The sequence below is a fragment of the Mobula hypostoma genome, chromosome 28 (assembly GCF_963921235.1).
Source record: "Mobula hypostoma chromosome 28, sMobHyp1.1, whole genome shotgun sequence".
In the NCBI taxonomy this organism is placed as follows: domain Eukaryota; kingdom Metazoa; phylum Chordata; class Chondrichthyes; order Myliobatiformes; family Myliobatidae; genus Mobula; species Mobula hypostoma.
Window position 1 is genome coordinate 33,718,504 of NC_086124.1, and position 23,360 is coordinate 33,741,863.

Consider the following 23,360-nt stretch of genomic DNA (forward strand, 5'->3'; position numbering starts at 1 on the left):
ATTCCTGTACTTTAAGCTCCCAGCTATAAATCTTTTCCACTATGATTTAGCGATGCCCACAACATGATACGTGCCAATCTGTAACTGTGCTACAAGTTCATTTACCTTACTCTGTATACCGCGAGCATTTAAATTTAACACCTTCAGTCCTGTATTCACTCTCTTCAATTTTGTCTGCCTTTTATATTACAACACACCCTGTTGACTGTAATTTTGCCTTGCCTCTCCTTGCTAGGAGTCTCACTACACGCTGCTTTTGTCTGGAAACTAACTACCTGATCCTCAGCCTATCACTGCCATTCCCATTCCTTTGCCAAATTAAAAAAAACATAGAAGCATAGAAAACCTACAGCACAATACAGGCCCTTTGGCCCACAAAGCTGTGCCGAACATCTTGGAACAATAGCTTAAACTCTCCTGAACAATTCCAGCAAACCTTGATTAATCCTATCTATCACCTCCTCATTCTCCTGTATGAGCCAAAGGTAATCGCACCGCAGCTCTAGTTCATGAGTACATTTTCTGAGAGGGGGCACCGCAGTGCAAATGTGTTTACTAGAGTTCTCCCAGAATTTCCACATACCACACACAGAACAAAACATTGTCCCTAGAGCCATTCTCACCACACCACTATCCCTAAATGACAAAGAGTGAACAACTATCAACAAAAGGACGAAACTTTACCTCGCCCAAGCCCGAAGTCGCCTAAACACTGGCCCACTCAAAAGAATGGCCGCTCCACATGTACTTGCGTTATATTTCTTCGCCCTTTCTAAAGAATCCCACACACAGGACGCTGGAGGAACTCAGCAGGTCAGGCAGCATCTGTGGAAAAGTGTAAACTGGCAAAGTTTCAGGCTGAGACACTTCTTCAGACCTCAGTCTAAAGGATGGGGGAAATTGCCAGAATAAAGAGGTGGGGAGTGGGGAAAGAGGTTAGCTGGAAGATAATAGGTGATGCCAGGTTGGCTGGGAAAGGTCAAGGGCTGGAGAAGGAAGAATCTGATAAGGTTCATCCATCGTCATCGATGAAGACCTCGACAGCATTAGTACTTTTTTTTTTATGAGGTCGAGTTGCTAACTCGACACTCAACCCAGCATGGATGGAGAGTGTGCACGGGAGCTGGCCGGATTTGAACTCAGGACCTCTCACCCCGAAGTCCAGCGCTGATACCACTACGCCACCAGCCGGCTGTTTTTTGATGCTGTCGAGACTAGCGCGTGATTTGGATTTAAGTGAGGGAGAGTTGCGCAGCGTCAGCCTCACTCTCTCTTCCCAATTCCCATCTGGATCCAGTGGCAAGACAGAGTTGAGACGGCTGGACATGGGACTAGACGCAGTGGATGACCAGGACATCTTCTGTGTCTTGTCCTGCTCTACACGTTCCACGACGCTTGCAGAGACCGCCTTCTTGACCGTTGGACCTTCCATTGGTCTCGTCCACTCAATCCGCCGCAGTCTGTCTTCACATGCTGGGATAGACATCTCCCTATCTCACCGAGGGTTTGAGACCCGTCGGCTACTCTCACCTGGTTTAGCTGGCTTGTCAAAGCCATTGCCTGGGGTGTGGCCGCTGTCGCATGCAGACAGCTACGGGGAGCCACAGGTGAGAGCTGAGTGCCAGGTGGGGACCAAAGGTGGACAAACTGCCTTAAAAAGGACGCGACATGTTCCCCCACCAGAGGTGATACCCCTCCCTGATACCTCTGATAGGAGAGGAATGGACCACAGGAGAAAAGGAAGGAGGAGGGGACTCAGGGGGAAGTAACAGGCGGGTGAGAAGAAGTAAGGAGAAGTCCGAATGGGGAATGGAGGAAGGGAGGGGGAAATTTGTTTACTGGAGTGCGAAATCCAAAGCAACAGACACAAAGAGGAACTCTGCAGGTCAGGAAGCACCCATGCAATGAACAAACGTCTTATGTTTCGGGCTGAGATCTTTATTCAGGACTGGAAAGGAAGGGGGAATACGCAAATGTGGGGGGAGAGGGGGAGAGGGGGAGAAGGGGAGACGGATAGCTAGGTGAAGCCAAGTGGGCAGGAAAGGTAAAGGGCTGGAGAAGAAGGAATCTGATAGGAAAGGAGAGTGGATCATGGGAGAAAGGGAAGTAGGAGGGACAGCAGGGAGGTGATGGGCAGATAAGAAACGGTAAGAGGTCAGAGTGGGGAATAGAAGACGGAATGGGGAGTGACATATTTTTAAACCAGAAGGAGATATCAATATTCATGTCATCAGGTTGGAGGCAACCGAGACGGAATATAAGCTGTTACTCTTCCACCCCAAGTGTGGCCTCATCTTGGCACAAGAGGAGGCTCAGAACCAACACATCGGAACTGGAATGGGAATTAAAATGTTTGGCACTGGGAAGTTCTGCTTTTGGTGGGTGCTGCAGAGCTGCTCAATGAAACAGTCCCCCTATTTACAACGGGTCTCCTTTTCAACTATCCAACTTGATGGCATGGATAGCGATTTCTGCTTTGGGTAAACAAATCCACCCCCCACACCCCTTCCTCTATTCCTCTCCCTTTCTCTTCACCATTTACACCTCGGACTTCAACTACTGCACAGAGTCTTGTCATCTTCAGAAGTTTTCGGGTGACTCTGCCATAGTTGGATGCATCAGCAAGGGAGATGAGGTTGAGTACAGGGCTACGGTAGGAAACTTTGTCACATGGTGTGAGCAGAATTATCTGCAGCTTAATGTGAAAAAGACTAAGGAGCTGGTGGTAGACCTGAGGAGAGCTAAGGTACCGGTGACCCCTGTTTCCACCCAGGAGGTCAGTGTGGACATGCTGGAGGATTACAAATACCTGGGGATACGAATTGACAATAAACTGGACTGGTCAAAGAACACTGAGGCTGTCTACAAGAAGGGTCAGAGCCGTCTCTATTTCCTGAGGAGACTGAGGTCCTTTAACATCTGTCGGACGATGCTGAGGATGTTCTACGAGTCTGTGGTGGCCAGTGCTATCATGTTTGCTGTTGTGTGCTGGGGCAGCAGGCTGAGGGTAGCAGACGCCAACAGAATCAACAAACTCATTCGTAAGGCCAGTGATGTTGTGGGGATGTAACTGGACTCTCTGATGGTGGTGTCTGAAAAGAGGATGTTGTCTAAGTTGCATGCCATCTTGATCAATGTCTCCCATCCACTACATAATGTACTGTTTGGGCACAGTACATTCAGCCAGAGACTCATTCCACCGAGATGCAGCACAGAGCGTCATAGGAAGTCATTCCTGCCTGTGGCCATCAAACTTTACAACTCCTCCCTTGGAGGGTCAGACACCCTGAGCCAATAGGGTGGTCCTGGACTTATTTCATAATTTACTGGCATAATTTACATATTACTACTTAAGTATTTATGGTTCTATTGCTATTTATTATTTATGGTGCAACTGTAATGAAAACCAATTTCCCCCGGGATCAATAAAGTATGACTATGACTACTATTCCCTACTCTGAACTTTTACTTCTCACTTGCCTATTACTTCCCCTGGGTCCTCTTGTCTTTCCCTTTCTCCTATGGTCCAATTTCCTCTCCTATCAGATTTTTTCTTCTCCAGCCCTTGACCTTCCCCACCCACCTGGCTTCACCTATCATCTTCCAGCTAGACCACCTGTTTTATTCTGCGATCTTCCCCCTTCCTTTCCAGTCCTGATGAAGGGTCTTGGTCCGAAATGTCGACTGTTTATTCTTTTCCATGGATGGTACCTGACCTGCCGAGTTCCTCCAGCGTTCTGTGCGTGTTACCAATGACAGCCCCGCTCATACCTGCCGCCAAGCCTTCACAGCCTTTTGTCCACTGAGCTCACGTACAATATTCAGGACCTTATAGCCATGCATTTGATCGCTTCATCACCACTGGTGCATTGTAAAGCGCGGAGGGTTTTGAGTTAGCAAAGTACCATTAGAAGTATCTGCAAGCACCATTTCCATAAGGCCATAAGACATAGGAGCAAAATTAGGCCAGTCGGCCCATCAAGTCTGCTACGCCATTCAATCATGGCTGATCCCTTTTTTGTCTCAAAAACAGTCAATGTTTTTATATAGAACATTCAGCAGCTACTTTAATACAGCGAGCTCCCACAAACAATGTCATCAGCTGTTAAAGTCCAACCTACTTACAAATGTAGATATAAAACACAAGAGATTCTGCAGATTCTCGAAATATAGAGCAAAACACAAAAACTGCTGGAGGAACTCAGCAGGTCAGGTAGTATCTAAGTAGAGGAATGAACAGTCTGGACATGGTGAAGGATCTCAGCCCAAAATATCAACGGACATCCTCAAAATGTCCATCCACTGTATTTATTCACTTAATGATTTTATACTGTATATTTCTACATGATCACTCCTCAGCCTCCTTCCTACATTCGAGGGAAAACAGTCACAACACATCCAGCCTTCCTTTATAACTCAAGCTCTCCAGCCCTGGTAATGTCATTGTGAATCTTTTCTGCACTCTTTCAAGCTTAATGACATCCTTCCCATAGCTGGCTGACCAGAACTGTGCACAATACTCCAACAGTGGTCCCATCAATGATTTGTACAGTCGCAACATTACATCCCAACTCTAGTACTCAATGCCCTGACTGATGAAGCCAAGTGTTGCATACCATCCAGTCTACCTGTATCACTGCTTTCAGGGAACTATGTTCCAGTGTCCCTGAGTCTCTCTGTTCTACAACACTCCCTAGGGCCCGACCAGTTACTGTATATGTTCTGCCCTGGTTCAACTCACTAACATGCAACACCTCACACTGTCTGAATTAAATTCAACATAACATTCCCTGCCTCACTTCCCCATTCATCATGATCCCATCGTAACCTTAGATAAACATCTACATTGTGCATTGCATCACCAATTTTGGTATGAGCTGCTAACTGACTGATCAATGCTAACAAATTGTTCATACAGATAGCAAACAATAGTGGGCCCTGCACTGATCCCTGTGGCACAACACTGGTCACAGGCCTCCAATCCTCCACCTACAATCTCTGTCTCCTTCAACTAAACCAATTTTGTATCCAATTGGCCGGCTTACTCTGGATTCCATGTGAACTACACTTTCAGACCAGCCTACCATGCAGGACCTCCTCAAAGGCCTTGCTGAAGTCCATAGAGACAATGCCGATCTCCTTGTTCACCTCTTCAAAAAAAAACAAATTTGTGAGACACAATTTCCCACGTGCAAAGCCATGCTGATGACCCCTAATCAGTCTTTGCTTTTCTAAATGCTGGTAGATCCTGACCCTCAAGATCCCCTCTTACCACTGACATTAGACCCAACAGATTGTACTTCCCTGGCTTGTCTTTGCAGCCTTCTGAAACAAAGACGTGCCTCCGTTCTTCTGGTACCTCACCCATGTCAAAAGATGATACAAATATTTCTGTAAGGGCCCATATAAACTCTTCCCTTACTTCTTACAGTATCGAAGGATAAACTTGTCAAGACACCGGCGATTTATTCATCTTAATGTGGCTAAAATTTCCAGCACCTCTCATTTTGTAATGTCATTCCTGCCTGTGGCCATCAAACTTTACAACTCCTTCCTTGGAGGGTCAGACACCCTGAGCCAACAGGCTGGTCCTGGACTTATTTCATAATTTACTGGCATAATTTACATATTACTATTTAACTATTATGGTTCTATTACTATTTATTATTTATGGTGCAACTGTAACGAAAACCAATTTCCCCCAGGATCAATAAAATATGACTATGACTATTTGTTTGAAGACATAACAATTCGTTCCCTTAAATCATGAGTTTCCAATACCTAGATGGTAAATATAGATGAGAAGTAATGATTTAACACCTCACCCACCTCCCGAGCTTACAACTGTAGATGATCCTTAAGGGGAAAAGAAACTGATCCTTAAGGGGAAAAGAACTCTCCCTTGTAAAAGATTAGTATATTAGCTTTTGTAATTCATTTTGTTTGTTGAATGTATATTAACACATCAAAACATACAGTTAAATGCTTTGCTTGCATCAAGAATGTGCTGAGGCAGCTCGCAAATGTCGTCACACTTCTAGTGCCAATATAAAATGCTAACGCTAACTCATACATCTTTGGAAGGTGGGAAGAAACTGGAGCACCTGGAAGAAATCCACGTGGTCATGGTGAGAATGTACAAACTCCTTATAGACAACAGTGGGAATCAAACCCCGATCGGTAATCACACACTGTAAAGTAATTTCACTAACCACTACACTACCCTGCACCCTATTTTTCTCACTATACTTGCAGAATCTCTTCGGCTTCTCCATTACCTCAACTGCCGGAGTTATCTTATGTCCTTTTGCGCTCCTGATTTCCCTAAAGTGGACTCCTCCACATCTTGTACTCTTCATGGGATTTGCTTGATCCCAGCTGCCTATACCTGACATACACCTACTTCCTTTACCTGATCAGACCCTCAACAACCAACGCTTCCTAATCCTACCAGCTTTGTCCTTTACTCCAGCAAGTCCCATTTCATGCCTTGGATATCCCTTTTCTCGCAAAGAGCTCTGTCAATCAAATGCCGGTGACATTTGCCTTTTATAGAATGGTATAGCAGAGGAAAACATATCCTTTTACCTGCAAGCAGCCGTCAATCAAATGCCATCAACATTGGCCTTCTATAGAATGGTATAGCAGTCGAACACAGGCCCTTCAGCACACGATGTCTGAGCCGAACACAATACCAAATTGAAGTAAATATCTTCTGACTGCACATGATCCATATCCCTCCATATGCAAACTCTTAAATGCCACTTTCAATTTTGTTTCTACAACTAATCATGGCATCCTGTTAAAGGTACCTGGCATTCTGTGTAATAAAAAACACTTACCTTTCACAGCTCGATAACGATATTTAAATAACAGATTTACGGTCACGAAACTCAATCTGCTCCCCACTGTCACTTCAGTCACTTGCTCATCTTCATTTCCCAACAGGAGATCCACTGTAGCCCCTCTCTAGTTGGGCTATCTGCTTCTCAACCGAAAATAAATGTAGTTTAGTTAATCTGACCACCTTCACTCCCTCTCCTGTTCCTACCTACTAATATTACTGTTTAACTTCTATGTTCCCCTCAACTTTCTCACCTGCCACACTACTACTTTACGCCACACTCCCTTGCCAGACTAGTTTAAACTCTCCAGAGCAGATCTAGAAAATCTACATGCCAGCGTATTCGAGCCTTCCAATACAGGCACAACCCAACCCTATTGAAGAGGTCACCTCCCTGCCCCAGTGGAGATCCCAATAGTCCAATAATCTGAATCCCTCCTGCACGATGACCCTGAGCCATGTAGCGAACCACACGACCCCCCATTTACATCGGTGGTGCGCAAGTGGAACAGGTCAAAAGCTTTAAGTTCCTCGGGGTCAATATCACAAATGACCTGACTTGGTCCAACCAAGCAGAGTTCACTGCCAAGAAGGCCCACCAGCTCCTTTACTTCCTGAGAAAACTAAAGAAATTTGGCCTGTCCCCTAAAACTCTCACTAATCTTTATAGATGCACCGTAGAAAGCATTCTTCTAGGGTGCATCACAACCTGGGATGGAAGTTGTTCTGTCCAAGACCAAAAGAAGCTGCAGAAGATCGTGAATACAGCCCAGCACATCACACAAACCAATCTTCCGTCCGTGGACTCACTTTACACCGCACGCTGTTGGAGCAGTGCTGCCAGGATAATCAAGGACACGACCCACCCAGCCAACACACTTTTCCTCCCTCTTCCCTCCGGGAGAAGGCTCAGGAGCTTGAAGACTCGTACGGCCAGATTTGGGAACAGTTTCTTTCCAACTGTGATAAGACTGCTGAACGGATCCTGACCCGGATCTTGGCCGTACCCTCCAAATATCCGGACCTGCCTCTCGGTTTTTTTGCACGACCTTACTTCTCATTTTTCTATTTTCTATTTATGATTTATAATTTAAATTTTTAATATTTACTAATTTTTACTATTTTAAATATTTAATATTTGTAAACCAGGGAGCGAGAAGCGCAGGATCAAATATCGCTGTGTTGATTGTATGTTCTAGTATCAATTGTTTGGCGACAATAAAGTATAAAGTATGTATTAGTTGCTCGATCCTCCCATTCATAACGTCTAATCCAGAGATTATATTTCTGCCCGAATCTGCAGGCCCCCACCCTTTTGCTTACACGTTGCTAGTTTCAATCTGTACAATGAGCCCTCTTCCGCTTGAGAATGGTGTACAGATCGAAATAAGATTGAAAGAGAGCAGAAAAAATTTAGACGGATCTTGCTGTCACTTGAGGAGCTGAATTAAAGGGAAAGATTAAATAGGTTGTAACTTTATTCCCAAGAACATAGAAGATTGCGGGGCATTTGAGAGGTATTCAAAGTTATGAGGGGTATATCTTGGGTATATGCAAGCATGCTTTTGCCATTGAGACTAGAGATCATGGATTAAGAGTGAAAGTTGAAATGTTTAAGGGGAAGATGAGGGGGAACCTTCACTAAGAAGGTGGTGGGAGAGTGGAACACAGTGCCAGCGTAAGTGGTGCACACGGGGTTGATTTCAACATCTAGGAGAAATTTGGATAGGTACGTGGATCGGAGGGATATTGATGGGCTATGGTCCTCATGTAGGTCATGCGACTAGGCAAATATCAGATGGGCCGAAGTATTCTATGACTCTAATTAAGCAGGTTCATTGCAGACGGTAAACCCAGAAACATCTGTAAATGGGTAACTGACATCAAAATACTCCGGGAAGTTAAAATAACCAGGGAAGGATCTGGGATGACACATTTCCAGAGCCTGATGGTCCTCAATTGTTAAGGATAAGGTTATGGAATACTTGGTGACACAAGACAAGATAGGACAAAGTCAACATGGTTTCCTTAAGGGAAAATCTTGCCTGATGAATCTGTTGGAATTCTTTGAGACAACAAGTAGCATAGATAAAGAGGATGGTAAATTTGGACTTTCAGAAGGCCTTTTACAAGGTGTCACATATGAGGGTGCTTACCAAGCTAAAAGCCCATGGTATTACAGGAAAGTTGCTGGCATGGTTAGAGCATTGGCTGATTGGTGGGAGGCAGCCAGTGGAAATAAAAGGGTCGTTTTCTGATTGGCTGCCAGTGTCTAGCGGTGTTCTGCAGAGGTTGGTGTGGTGGGACCGCTTTTTTTTTATGCTGTATATAAGTGATTTAGATGACGGAATAAATGGCTTTGTTGCCAAGTTAGCAGATGATATGAAGATTGGTGGAGGGGCAGGTAGTATTGAGGAAACAGGTAGGCTGTAGAAGGACTTAAGCAGATCAGGAAAAAGAGCAAGGGAGTGGCAAATGAAATACAATGTTGGAAAACGCATGGTCATACACTTTGGTAGTAGAAATAAAGGTGCAGACTATTTTCTAAATGTGGAGAAAATCCAAAAATCTGAGATGCAAGGGGACTTGGAAGTCCTTGTGCAGAACACCCTAAAGGTTAACTTGCAGGTTGAGTCGGTGGTGAGGAAGGCAAATGGAACGTTAGCATTCATTTCAAGAGGTCTAGAATACAGGAGCAGGGATGTGATGCTGAGGCTTTATAAGGCACTGGTGAGGCCTCACCTTGAGATTCGTGAACAGTTTTGGGCTCCTCATCTAAGAGGAGATGTGCTGTCATTGGAGAGGGTTGAGAGGAAGTTCACAAGGATGATTCTGGAAATGTAAGGGTTATCATACGAGGAACGTTTGATGGTTCTGGATCTGTATGGTCTGATTATGATCTTGGACGTTATAGTCTCCTTTCACTGCACCTTCTCAAGGAACCGTTGTAATAAATTAATCTGTACAAATAGTATGCAAAACAAGCTTTTCATTGTACCCCAGTGTATCATCATAGCTCCGTCTGTCTAAGTAGACAATGGATGCACCCATCCCAGACGCAGACCTGGGCGATGAATATGGAGATCCTGGGCTGCCCAGACATCAAGATCCCCCTCTCGGCCTCGTGGATGTGGTCCAAAGGAATGTGAAGCAGTACATTTGGCATCAGCTTGGCTGCAGGAGCTGCCGGGAGGTGACGTGATACGTCATCCAACCGCCTTAGGGGCTCCACTCCGGATTTGTGTGGGGTTTACTCCTCAGCCTTCTCTTCTCCTGAAGATACCCCCAAGGCAGTGGGATCCGTGACCCTGGATAGGGGCTCATACCGGGTACTGTCAGCCGGAGCCAGCTGAGCCCAGGACTCGTGTAAGGCAGGGTCGTCACGCCCTGTAGTAGTGACATATGGAGCCGCTACCCACTCCCCAACCCCAGTATATATTACTATAATAAATTAATTTGCCAATTTTAAACCAACTTACTAATTTACCTGTGCCGACGATTACTTGTACATATGACAATAAACTTGACTTTGCCTCGGATGACTCTATAGCAATGGGACAGAGCACCATACGCTCATGATTTCCAAACACACACATTGGGACATCAGGGAAAACAGGGTGTGAAAGTTGCAAAGCCACATTAATAAATGGTCTTAAGGGTGACAGGTTCCCTCCCCTAAAATAGTGCAAAAACAGAAATTTATTAAATAAAGGCAGTGTTGATGGGTTCAATGTCCATTTAGGAATCGGATGGCAGAGGTGAAGAAGCTGTCCCTGAATCACTGAGTGTGTGCTTCTGTGCCTCCTTCCTGATGGTGACAATGAGAACATCAGTGAAATAGAGGAATTTTAATGACAATTCAGCAGAATTTGTTATTGAATTATAAATTGCAGCTTGCTATTTGTATACGTGGATGTAAATTCCGATTGGACTTTCAGGATTGAGGTAGGCTCAATTGGTCGAGCCTTTGAAAGAACTTTCAAAGTTGAAAGTAAGGGCGAGCAGCTTCAAGCAACTGGGGTTCAAGCTCTTGTTGACAGCACATAAATGCAACAATAAGGAAGGTGTGCAGCGAGGTCTGTTTTCTTCAATGTTTAAGGAGATTTTGCATTTCATCGAAGACTCTTCAGTCCCCAGCGCAATCCCACTGCCCAGTACCCTCCTCACAGACCTAGTGTACAAATAAATCCCTCAACTCCTCTTTGGCTTGATAGCCCTATGTCCATCCCCACAGCCCTGTGTCAATCCGAAACTAATCGCACTGCACCACGCTCTCCCCATAACCCTCTGTGGCAGTTCCCTGCTCAATTCCAAATGCCCTTTGTCAATCCCAAACCTGTTCCACTGCCTCGCTCTCTCTACACAGCCCTGTTAGCTCCAAGACCAATTGCACTGCCTCACTCTCTCCCCACAGCTCTGTCAGTCTTCAAACTAATCCCCCTGCCCTGCTCTCATCCCACAGCCCTGTGTCAGTCCCAAAACTAATTCCACTGTGCCCATCATCCCCCATAGCCTTATGACTGTCCTCAAATAAATTCTAACATAATGTTCTCTCCCCAGTCTTCAAACTGATTCCACTGCTTTGCTCACCCACGACAACCCACTCACTAATGCCACGGCCCAGTGCTCTCTCCACAAACTAGTGCCAGGCCCCAAAGTAATCACACTGCCCCATTTTCTCCTCATACTCCTGTTTCAGTTCCCAAACTAGTCCCAATTCTCATCTCACCCCAGTGTCTTGTATCTACTACTACTACGTCGACTCAGGCCTAGGGGGCCAGCGTCGAGCACGATGACGGACTGTCCACTTCTCCCTCTCCCTTGTATCTTGTATCAGTCTTTGAATAAATCCCATATTCTCTCTCTCTCTCTCCCACAACCCTGTGCCAGACCCCTAAGTAATTACACTGCCCCACAATCTCCACAGTTCTGTTTCAGTCCCCAAACTACTCCCAATTCCTGTCTCTTTCCACCGCCTTCCATTGGTCCCCAAATAAATCTCGCTCTCTCCCACAAATCCACACTGCCTTGTGTCAATCCACTGCGACTGCCGCATCTTCCCTGCTGGTCTAAGTTGCCCATTTTCTTCCCATGTTCCTCAAGACCCTCCATTCCATGTACCTATCCAACTGCATAATGTATGATATGATTGTACCTATCTCAACCACTTCCCCTGGCACCTCGTCCCATATATTCATCACCCTCTGCGTGAAAAAGTAGCCCCTCAGCTCCTTTTTAAATCTTTACCCTCGCACCTTAAGCCTATGTCGCCCTAGTTATAGACTCACCTACCCTGGGCAAAAGACCTTACCTATGTCTGTCCTAATTTTAATCACTTCTCTAAGGTTACGCCGCGGTCTCCTGCTTTCCAAGGTTTAAAGTCCCAGCCCGGCCAGCATCTCCTCTTACTCCAGCCTTCTCACCCTGGCAGCATCCTACTAACACTTTCCTGCATTCCTTCAAGATTAACAATACCTTTTCTCTAACAGGATGACTGAAACTGTACACAGTCCTCTGAGCATGGCCTCGCCAATACAACTGCAGAAAAACTCCTGTACTCAATGCCCTGACTAATGAATGCCAGCATGTTAAATGCCTTTTATACCACCCTGTCTAACTGGGAAGCTGCTTTCAATGGACTATGTACTTGTATTCCGAGGTCCAAGTACCTTTAAACTCCCTTTGTGTCCGACCATTCATAATATGTCCATACCACTGTGACCCAACATCCTGAATATTATCTCTTCTCCCCCTCCCACTGGACAGAAGATACGGAACACTGAAAAGATGTCCTACCAAGCTGTTGGACAGCTGCTACTCCACTGTTGTAATGCTCTCTAATGAAATGGACTCTTGACATCACAAAGCATCTTGTTATCCAACTCGTTATGATCCTGGACCTTGTTGTCTACCCACACTGCACTCTTCCTTTCGCTGTTACACTTCATTCTGCATTCTTTAATTAGTTTATCTTCTTCTACCTCAATGCACCATGAAATTATTTGACCTGTATGAGCAATAGGCCAGATAAGGTTTTCATTGCACCTCAGTACATGTAACAGTAGTAAACCAACTTACCAGCGATTTTATACACCTCTGCAAGGTCAAATTTGTTCCATCCCTTGCTAGCTTTAAATTCACCTACCCAAGGGAAAATCTGTTAGTGTCCACCTCTCCTAATTTTAAACACTAACACTTATCTATGCCTCTCCTGACTGTTCTCCTATGCCTGAAGAGTTGAACAGCTCAAGATCCCTCCACATCTCAGTCCCTTGAGTCCCAGCAACATCCCTGAAAATCTCCTTTGTCCTCATTCTACTGTAAGAACATCATGGGGTTTTGCAAGGACCATTCACTTTGGACACCCTGGTCCACTCCCATCCTCCAACACCTCTCCCCTATTACAACACTTCCCCTGCAACCACATTGTCCTCATCAGTGAGATATTGAGAGTAGGGAATTTGGATGTTCCTGTAAGAATAGAGGCCTGGTTAACTATTTTAGGGAACTTTGGTTATTGAGGGATATTGAGGTCCTGGTTATGAAGAAGGAGGGCAGTCTGAATCAAATGAGATGCTTGAGGGGTATAAGAAATGCATGAGAAGACTTAAGAGTCATAGTCATAGAAAAGTACAGCTCAGAAACAGATCATTTGGCCCATCTAGTCTGTGCCAAACCATTTAAACTGTTTACTCCCATAGACCTACATCCACAGACATATAGGACCACAAGCATTCATACCCTTAGCATCCATGTGACCATTCAAACTTCTCATAAATCTTGAAATCGAGTTTGCATCCACTACTTGCATTCACAGCTCCCTCCACACACTCACAACCCTCTGAGTCAAGAGGTTTGCCTCATGTTCCCCTTAACGTTTCATCTTTCCCCTTAAACCATGACCTCTACTTGTAGTCCCACCCAACCTCAGTGGAAAAAGCCCGCTTGCATTTACCCTATCTATACCCCTCATAATTTTGTATACCTTTATCAAATCTCCTCTCAATCTTCTACATTCCAAGGAATAAAGTCCTAACCTACACAATCTTTCTTCATAACTCAGGTCTTCCAGACCTGGCAACATCCTTGTAAAGGTTGTCTGTACTATTTCATCAAAGTCGCTGGTGAACGCAGCAGGCCAAGCAGCATCTGTAGGAAGAGGTGCAGTCGACGTTTCAGGCCGAGACCCTTCGTCAGGACTAACTGAAGGAAGAGTGAGTAAGGGATTTGAAAGTTGGAGGGGGAGGGGGAGATCCAAAATGATAGGAGAAGACAGGAGGGGGAGGGATGGAGCCGAGAGCTGGACAGGTGATAGGCAAAAGGGGATATGAGAGGATCATGGGACAGGAGGTCCGGGAAGAAAGACAAGGGGGGGGGTGACCCAGAGGATGGGCAAGAGGTATATTCAGAGGGACAGAGGGAGAAAAAGGAGAGTGAGAGAAAGAATGTGTGCATAAAAATGACTAACAGATGGGGTACGAGGGGGAGGTGGGGCCTTAGCGCAAGTTAGAGAAGTCGATGTTCATGCCATCAGGTTGGAGGCTACCCAGACGGAATATAAGGTGTTGTTCCTCCAACCTGAGTGTGGCTTCATCTTTATAGAAGAGGAGGCCGTGGATAGACATGTCAGAATGGGAATGGGATGTGGAATTAAAATGTGTGGCCACTGGGAGATCCTGCTTTCTCTGGCGGACAGAGCGTAGATGTTCAGCAAAGCGGTCTCCCAGTCTGCGTCGGGTCTCACCAATATATAAAAGGCCACATCGGGAGCACCGGACGCAGTATATCACCCCAGTCGACTCACAGGTGAAGTGATGCCTCACCTGGAAGGACTGTTTGGGGCCCTGAATGGTGGTAAGGGAGGAAGTGTAAGGGCATGTGTAGCACTTGTTCCGCTTACATGGATAAGTGCCAGGAGGGAGATCAGTGGGGAGACCTAATCAGTTCCCCTCTACCACCACTCTGCTCCGTCTAGCGGAATTAGTCCTTACTCTTAATAATTTCTCCTTTGGCTCCTCCCATTTCCTCCAAACTAAAGGTGTAGCTATGGGCACCCGTATGGGTCCTAGCTATGCCTGCCTTTTTGTTGGGTTTGTGGAACAATCTATGTTCCGTGCCTATTCTGGTATCTGTCCCCCACTTTTCCTTCGCTACATCGATGACTGCATTGGCGCTGCTTCCTGCACGCATGCAGAACTCGTTGACTTTATTAACTTTGCCTCCAACTTTCACCCTGCCCTCAAGTTTACCTGGTCCATTTCCGACACCTCCCTCCCCTTTCTAGATCTTTCTGTCTCTGTCTCTGGAGACAGCTTATCCACTGATGTCTACTTTAAGCCTACTGACTCTCACCGCTATCTGGACTATTCCTCTTCTCACCCTGTCTCTTGCAAAAACGCCATCCCCTTCTCGCAATTCCTCCGTCTCCGCCGCATCTGCTCTCAGAATGAGGCTTTTCATTCTAGGACGAGGGAGATGTCTTCATTTTTTAAAGAAAGGGGCTTCCCTTCCTCCACTATCAACTCTGCTCTTAAACGCATCTCCCCCATTTCACGTACATCTGCTCTCACTCCATCCTCCCACCACCCCACTAGGAATAGGGTTCCCCTGGTCCTCACCTACCACCCCACCAGCCTCCGGGTCCAACATATTATTCTCCGTAACTTCCGCCACCTCCAACGGGATCCCACCACTAAGCACATCTTTCCCTCCCCCGCTCTCTCTGCATTCCGCAGGGATCGCTCCCTACACAACTCCCTTGTCCATTCGTCCCCCCCATCCCTCCCCACTGATCTCCCTCCTGGCACTTATCCATGTAAGCGGAACAAGTGCCACACATGCCCTTACACTTCCTCCCTTACCACCATTCAGGGCCCCAAACAGTCCTTCCAGGTGAGGCATCACTTCACCTGTGAGTCGACTGGGGTGATATACTGCGTCCGGGGCTCCCGATGTGGCCTTTTATATATTGGTGAGACCCGACGCAGACTGGGAGACCGCTTTGCTGAACATCTACGCTCTGTCCGCCAGAGAGAGCAGGATCTCCCAGTGGCCACACATTTTAATTCCACATCCCATTCCCATTCTGACATGTCTATCCACGGCCTCCTCTTCTGTAAAGATGAAGCCACACTCAGGTTGGAGGAACAACACCTTATATTCCGTCTGGGTAGCCTCCAACCTGATGGCATGAACATCGACTTCTCTAACTTCCGCTAAGGCCCCACCTCCCCCTCGTACCCCATCTGTTACTCATTTTTATGCACACATTCTTTCTCTCACTCTCCTTTTTCTCCCTCTGTCCCTCTGAATATACCTCTTGCCCATCCTCTGGGTTCCCCCCACCCTTGTCTTTCATCCCGGACCTCCTGCCCCATGATCCTCTCGTATCCCCTTTTGCCTATCACCTGTCCAGCTCTCGGCTCCATCCCTCCCCCTCCTGTCTTCTCCTATCATTTTGGATCTCCCCCTCCCCCTTTCAAATCCCTTACTCACTCTTCCTTCAGTTAGTCCTGACGAAGGGTCTCGGCCTGAAACATCCACTGCGCCTCTTCCTATAGATGCTGCTTGGCCTGCTGCGTTCACCAGCAACTTTGATGTGTGTTGCTTGAATTTCCAGCATCTGCAGAATTCCTGTTGTCTGTACTATTTCAACCTTATTTACATCTTTCCTGTAGGTAGGTGACCAAAACTTCACACAAAACTCCAAATTAGGCCTCATTACACTTCAACATAACATTCCATCTCCTGTATTTGATAATTTGATTTGTGAAGGTCAATGTGCCAAAAGCTTTCTTTATACGACTCTATCCATCTGTGACACCACTTTCAATAAATCAAGGACCTGTATTCCCAGATCCCTTTGTACTCAGTGCCCTACCGTTCACCTGCCCTGGTTGGTCCTACTGAAGTGCAACACCTCACACTTGTCTTACTAAATTCCATCAGGCATTTCTCAGATCTTTTTTCCAGCTGGTCTAGATCTTGCTGCAAACTTTGACAGTCTTCCTTGTTGTCCACTGCACCTCCAATCTTGGTGTCATCTGCAAATTTGTTGATCCAGAAGACTACATTATCATCCAGATCATGATCTAGATGATAAACAACACCAATCCCTGTGGCACTCCACTAGTCACAGGCCTCCAGTCAGTCAGGAAAGCCTCTACTGATTTCTCTCACAAAGCAAATCTAACATCCAATTTACTACCCCATGTTGAATGCCGAGCAACTGAACCTTTTCAATGAAACACCAATGTGGGACCTTGTCAATATCTTTGCTAAAGTCCATCCACCGCCTTGCCTTCATCAACTTTCTGCTAACATCCTTGACACGACCTGCCATACTGACTATCCTTAATCAGTCCATGTCTATCTAAATACTATATAGCATATCCGGTCCCTTAGAATACCTTCCAATAACTTTCCCACTACTGATGTCTGGCTCACCAGCCTATAATTACCTGGTTTATTTTTAGAACCTTTCTTAAACAACTGAGCAGCCCCCAATCCTCTGGTACGTCACCTTTCGCTGAAGATGATTTAAATATATCTCTGCTAGGGCCCTGGCAATTTCTGTACTTGCCTTCCATATGGTCCAAGAGAACACCTTGTCAGGCTCTGGGGATTTATCGACCTTAATTTGCCTCAAGTCAGCAAACACCTCCTCCTCTTTAATCTGTATAGGGTCAAGGAAGTTGGCCCTGAGTAAATACAGATGCAAAAAATGCATATAAGAACTCCCCCATCTCTTTTGGCTCCATGCATAGACTATCAACCTTATCTTCCAGAGGACCAATTTTATCCGTTGCAATCCTTTTGTTCTTAACATATCTGCAGAATCTCTTGGTTTTCTACCTTGTTTGCTAGGCAACCTCAAGCATTCTTTTAGCCCTTCTGATTTCTTTCTTAAGTGTTTTCTTGCATTTCTTATACTCCCTAAGCACCTCATTTGTTCCCACCTGCCTATACCCATTATGCACCTTTTTCTCTTAACCAGAACCTCAATATATCTTGATAACCAAGGTTCCCTACAGCTGTTTTCTTTAGCTTTTATTCTGACAGATACATACAAACTTTCAAACCTCAAAATTTCACTTTTGAAGGCCCCCCATTTACCAAGTACAACTTTGCCAGAAAACAGCCCGTCCCAATCTACACTTGCCAGATCCTTTCTGATGCCATCAAAATTAGCCTTTCTCCAATTTAGAATCTCAACCCACAGACCAGACCTATCTTCTTGCATGCTTACTTTGAAACTAATGGCATTGTGATCATTAGATGCAAAGTGTTCCCCTGAGCAAACTTCTGTCACCTGCTAAGTCTCATTCCCTGAAAGCTGATCAAGTATTCCACACTCTCTCATTGGGACTTCAATGTACTGATTTAAAAAACTTTCCTGAACACATGACAAACTCTATCCCATCTAGTCCTTTTACAGTGTGAAAGCCCCAGTCAATATGTGGAAAATTAAAGTCACCCACTAAACAATCTTATGTTTCTTACAATTGTCTACAACCTCCCTTCAAATTTGTTCCTCTAAATCACTGGATCTGTTGGGTGGTCTATAATATAGCTCCGTGAACATGGTACCCTTTTTGTACTCAGTTCCACCCACAATGCCTCACTAGACGAGTTCTCCAGTCTGTCCTAATCGAGCACTACCATGAAACTCCTTTGACTAGTAACACCACCACTCCTCCTTTAATCCCTCCCGCTGTCGCATATAAAACTACAGAATCTTCAAAAGTGCCAATTCTAGCCATTACTATCCTTTTGCCCTTAATGTATCTAAAGAAGCCCATGGATTCTGTTCCACCTTGTCAGTAGAGCAACCCCATGTCCTTGTTTGGCCCTCCTGCTACCGAGCCTCACTAATCGCTACAGTATCATAATTCTGGATGCTGATTTATGCCCTGAGCTGATCTACGATACTTCTTGCATTGAAATACATGCAGCTCAGGACATTAGTTGCACCATGCTCAACCTTTTGATGCCTGGAAGTGTCTGAGGTCTCCACTACCCGATCTGGCACTTTGGTTCCCATCTCCCTGCAACTTAAGAGAGATATCAGGAGGGCCAAATGAGAACATGGGACGGAAGAGGCAGAGCTGAGTGATGAAGGCGCTAAATAGCGACTCCTTTGCTTGCGTCTTTGGAAACAGCTTTATTTCTATCTTCGATATTTCTACTTTTCCCTTCCAAGGTTCTTTTGAAGATCCTGACCCGGAGTTAACACTCTGACCTCGGTTCTTTGCGGGAATGGGACCCGCACGACCGGCTGCTTTTCGCTATGCCAAGGACATGGCCTAGAAGACTAGCGCGTCTGCAGGGTGCTGGATTTTAACGACTCTGGAGGAAGGCTGATTTAAGGCAGGAGCTGCCGCCGCCGCCACCAACTGACGTGTCACAGGAGAACAAGGAAGATCGGAAGCAGCAGATTTGCTGTTGGTTGTGTGCCCAGAGGCACAGAGCTCAGAAAAAGTGACGCAACAGACTTTTAGCATCATAAATCAGTGAGTTATTTTGTTATGTCTCCCTGCTCGCTGTGAAACTGGGACATCTCTTTCTCCCTTATTAGGGAGAGAGAGAGAGAGCCTGTGGTATGTCGAATAGCGGGTGAACGAGTAGTTTTTGGGGTACTGCAAGCCTGTTTCTTTATTGATGCTTTGCTGCATGCTTGAGTGCTCAGTGGAGGACGCCAATGTTTTTTTGCTCGTGGGGGGGAGGGGGATTGTTGTCTTGCTGCTGCTTGTGTGTGGGAGGGGGGAACTGGAAGGGGCTTAGGGGGTTCTAACATTTAACTGTCATTCATTCTTTGGGGCACTCTTCTGTTTTCATGAATGTTTGCGAAGAAAAAGAAGGTCAGGATATATATTGCATACATTTCTCTGACACTAAATGTACCTATTGAAATCTATTGATGTTGTTCTATTGACAAGGTGGAACAGATCCCAAGGGCTTTGAAAAGGATAGCAAGGGTGAGATGTGGTCCTTTTGAAGATCAATGTGGAGATCTATCCACAGAGCCAAAGAGATAGGGAAGAACTTGAACTGATTATTTGCACTTGTATTTACTTGGAAGACATACACAGGATCTATAGAACTGACTGAGGCAAAAGAGTACTGGTGATGGAACTTAACCCAATTATAGAAAAACAGGTGTTTGCTGTCTTGAGTCAAATTGACTGGATAAATCCCCAGGGCCTGACAAGAGGTCCCCTCCACCTTGCAGTAGGCTGGTGCAGAAATTGTAGGGGGCTTGACAGAGATATTTAAAATGTCCCTAGCCAAAGGCAAGGTGTAGAGGATAGCTAGTGTTCCATTGTTTAAGAAAAGCTCGAAGAATAAGTCAATAAATTAGGCTGGTGAGCTTGGTATCAGTTGTGGGTAAGTTCTCGGAAAGTATTCTATGGGACTGGATATACTGTACAGGTATAAGTATTTGGACAGATATGGTCTGATTAGGGAAAGTTAACCTAGCTAAGACATACCACGCAGAAAGCTAACTAACCTTATATAGGTTTTTGAGGTTTCAAGGAAGGCTGATGTAAGAAAGTCGGTGGACGTTGTGTAAATGGACGTGAGCAAGGCCTTTGACAGCATGGGAGGCTGGTCCAGAATGTTGACTCTCTTGGCATTCAGGATGAAACAGTGGTGGCAGACGGTTGTTTCTTTAACCGGAGGCCTGTGACTACTGGTGTGTCACAGAGATCGGTGCTTGGTCATCTACATCAAAGATTTGGGTGATAATATGGTAAACGGGATCAGAACGACAATATGATTGGAGACATACGAGGAAGGCTTTCGGAGTTAGCAACGCGAACTGGACCACCTGGAAAAACGGGTCGAGAAAAGGCAGGAGGAATTTAATGCAGGCCAGGGTGAGGTGTGACACTGTTTGGAGAGCTGCATGCATGAGAGGGGTCTGGTCCGGGTGCAGGTAGATGGGATTAGGCAGAAAAACAGGTCAGTAGTATTAGACAGGCCGAACGGCCTGATTCTGTGTTGTATTCTATGACTCCCACCTCGTCCCACGCCCCCAAACCGGAGCCCTGAACTTTCCTTCCAGGTGAAGCAGTCTGACTTTTCCAATTCAGTGATCACACAGTGGTCTCCGCGACAATGGAGAAACCAACCGCAGACTGGCGGTCGCTGTTCGTGCCACCGGCGCAGCTGCCAAGTTATTGAAGAGACTTACGCGGTTGGATCAGGAGTGAGAGACGGGGGCGTCTCCTCTCACTCCGTCCTGTCGGTCTGTGGCCTCCTGCACTGCGAAACTGAAGAAGAGCCCCTCATCAGCCTGGGAACGTCGCAGCTTCTGGTCTCCATATTGAACAGTACAATAGTACTGCGCCTGCGCGGCCGGCCCGGGCCCGGAGGTGGCACTGCGCCTGCGCGGCCGGCCCGGGTCCGGCGGTGGCACTGCGCCTGCGTTCAGTCAGACTGTCAGGGAGGGCAGAGAGGTGGTAGGACAGAGCTGTAGCCAGCAGGGTGAGTATCTGCATTAGGAATGCAGAGTCAAAAAAGGATAGCAAACAACAGGAATTCTGCAGATGCTGGAAATGCAAGCAACATACATCAAAGTGAACGCAGCAGGCCAGGCAGCATCTGTAGGAAGAGGCGCAGTCGACGTTTCAGTCCGAGACCCAGTACAGTACTCAACGCAAACAACAGGAATTCTGCAGATGCTGGAAATGCAAGCAACACACATCAAAGTTGCTGGTGAACGCAGCAGGCCAAGCAGCATCTATAGGAAGAGGTGCAGTCGACGTTTCAGGCCGAGACCCTTCGAAGGGTCTGCACCTCTTCCTACAGATGCTGCTTGGCCTGCTGCGTTCACCAGCAACTTTGATGTGTGGTGACAGTACTCAACGTGTTATATCTCAATGCACGGAGTACAAGAAATAAGGTGGATGATCTTGTTTTGCCATTACAGATTGTCAGGGATGATATTGTGGCCATCACTGAATCGTGGCTGAAGGATGGTTGCAGTTGGGAGCTGAATGTCCAAGGTTACACGTTGTATTGGAGGGATTGGGGTGGTAGGCGGAGGGGGTAGTGTGGCTCTGCTGGGAAAGAATAGCATCAAATCAGTAGAAAGACATGACCTAGGATCAGAAGATGTAGAATACTTGAGGGTTGAGTTAAGAAACTGCAAGAGTGAAAAGACCCTGGTGGCAGTTATATACAGGCCTCCCACCAGTAGCAGGGGTGTGGACTACACATTACAACAGGAAATAGAAAAAGCGTGTCAAAAGGTCAATGTTATGACAGTCATGGGAGATTTCAACATGCAAGTCGATTGGAAAAATGAAGTTGGAAGTGGATCTGAAGAGAGTGAGTTTGTTGAATGCCTACGAGGTGGCTTTTTAGAGCAGTTTGTCGTTCAGCCTACCAGGGGATTAGCTGCACTGGATTGAGTGTTATGTAATGAACCAGAGGTGATTGGGGTGATTAAGGTAAAAGAACCCTTAGGAGGCAGTGATCACAATATGATTGAGTTTAATTTGAAATTTGATAGTATTTCAGTGGAGTATGGGAAATTACAGTGGTGTGAGAGAGATGTTGGGCAAAGTAGATTGGAAGGAGTTATTGGCAGGAATGACAGCACAGCAGCAATGGCGTGCGTTTCTGAAAAAATTGAGGAAGGCACAGTATAGATGTATTCCAAAAATGCAGAAATACTCAAATGGCAATATAATACAAACTGGCTCTCAAGGGAAGTCAAAGCTAATGTAAAAGTAAAAGAGACAGCATACAACAAAGCAAAAATTAGTGGGAAGACAGAGGATTGGGAAGCTTTTAAAACCCTACAGAGAGCAACTAAAAGAATCATTGGGATGAAAAAATGAAATAGGAAAGCAAGCTAGCAAACAATATCAAAGTGGATAATAAAAGCTTTTTCAAGTATGTAATAAGAGAGATGACAGTGGATATAGGACTGCTAGAAAATGAGTATTTTGCATCAGTCTACACTAGCAGTGTGCCTGATGTTGAAAGATGTAAGGGAAGAGAAGTGAGTGTAGTTACTATTACAGAGAGAAGGTGCTCAAAAAGCTGAAAGATCTAAGGGTACCGAAGTCACCTGGGCCAGGTCTACTGCACCCTACGGTTATGAAAGAGGCAACGGAGGCATTAGCAATGATCTTTCAAAAATCATTGGACTCTGGCATGGTGCCTGAAGACGGGAAAGTTGCAAATGTCACTCCACTCTTTGAGAAAGGAGGAAGGCAACAGAAGGGAAATTTTAGACCAGTTAGCATGACCTCAGTGGTTGGGAAGATGTTGAAGTCAATTGTTAAGGATGAGGTTATGGAGTATTTGGAGTCATAGGACAACATAGGGCAAAGTCAGCATGGTTTCCTTAAGGGAAATTTTTGCATGACGAACCTGTTGGAATTCTTTGAGGAGATTACAAGTAGGATAGATAAAGGGGATGCGATGGATGTTGTATATTTGGACTTTCAGAAGGCATTTGACAAGGTGCCACACATGAGGCTGTTTACTAAGTTAAGAG

The 23,360-nt window shown here is 45.8% G+C and overlaps 1 protein-coding gene across 1 annotated transcript in view; it reads right to left on the bottom strand.

Moving 5' to 3' along the window:
• Positions 1–21,179, bottom strand: part of LOC134339102 (gastrula zinc finger protein XlCGF26.1-like) — a 72,985-nt gene extending 51,806 nt beyond the window's left edge. Inside the window, exon 1 of the mRNA XM_063035410.1 lies at positions 21,042–21,179. The gene's annotated coding sequence lies outside the window, so the exon portion shown is untranslated. The remainder of the gene's footprint in view (positions 1–21,041) is intronic.
• Between the last annotated feature and the right edge of the window lie 2,181 nt (positions 21,180–23,360).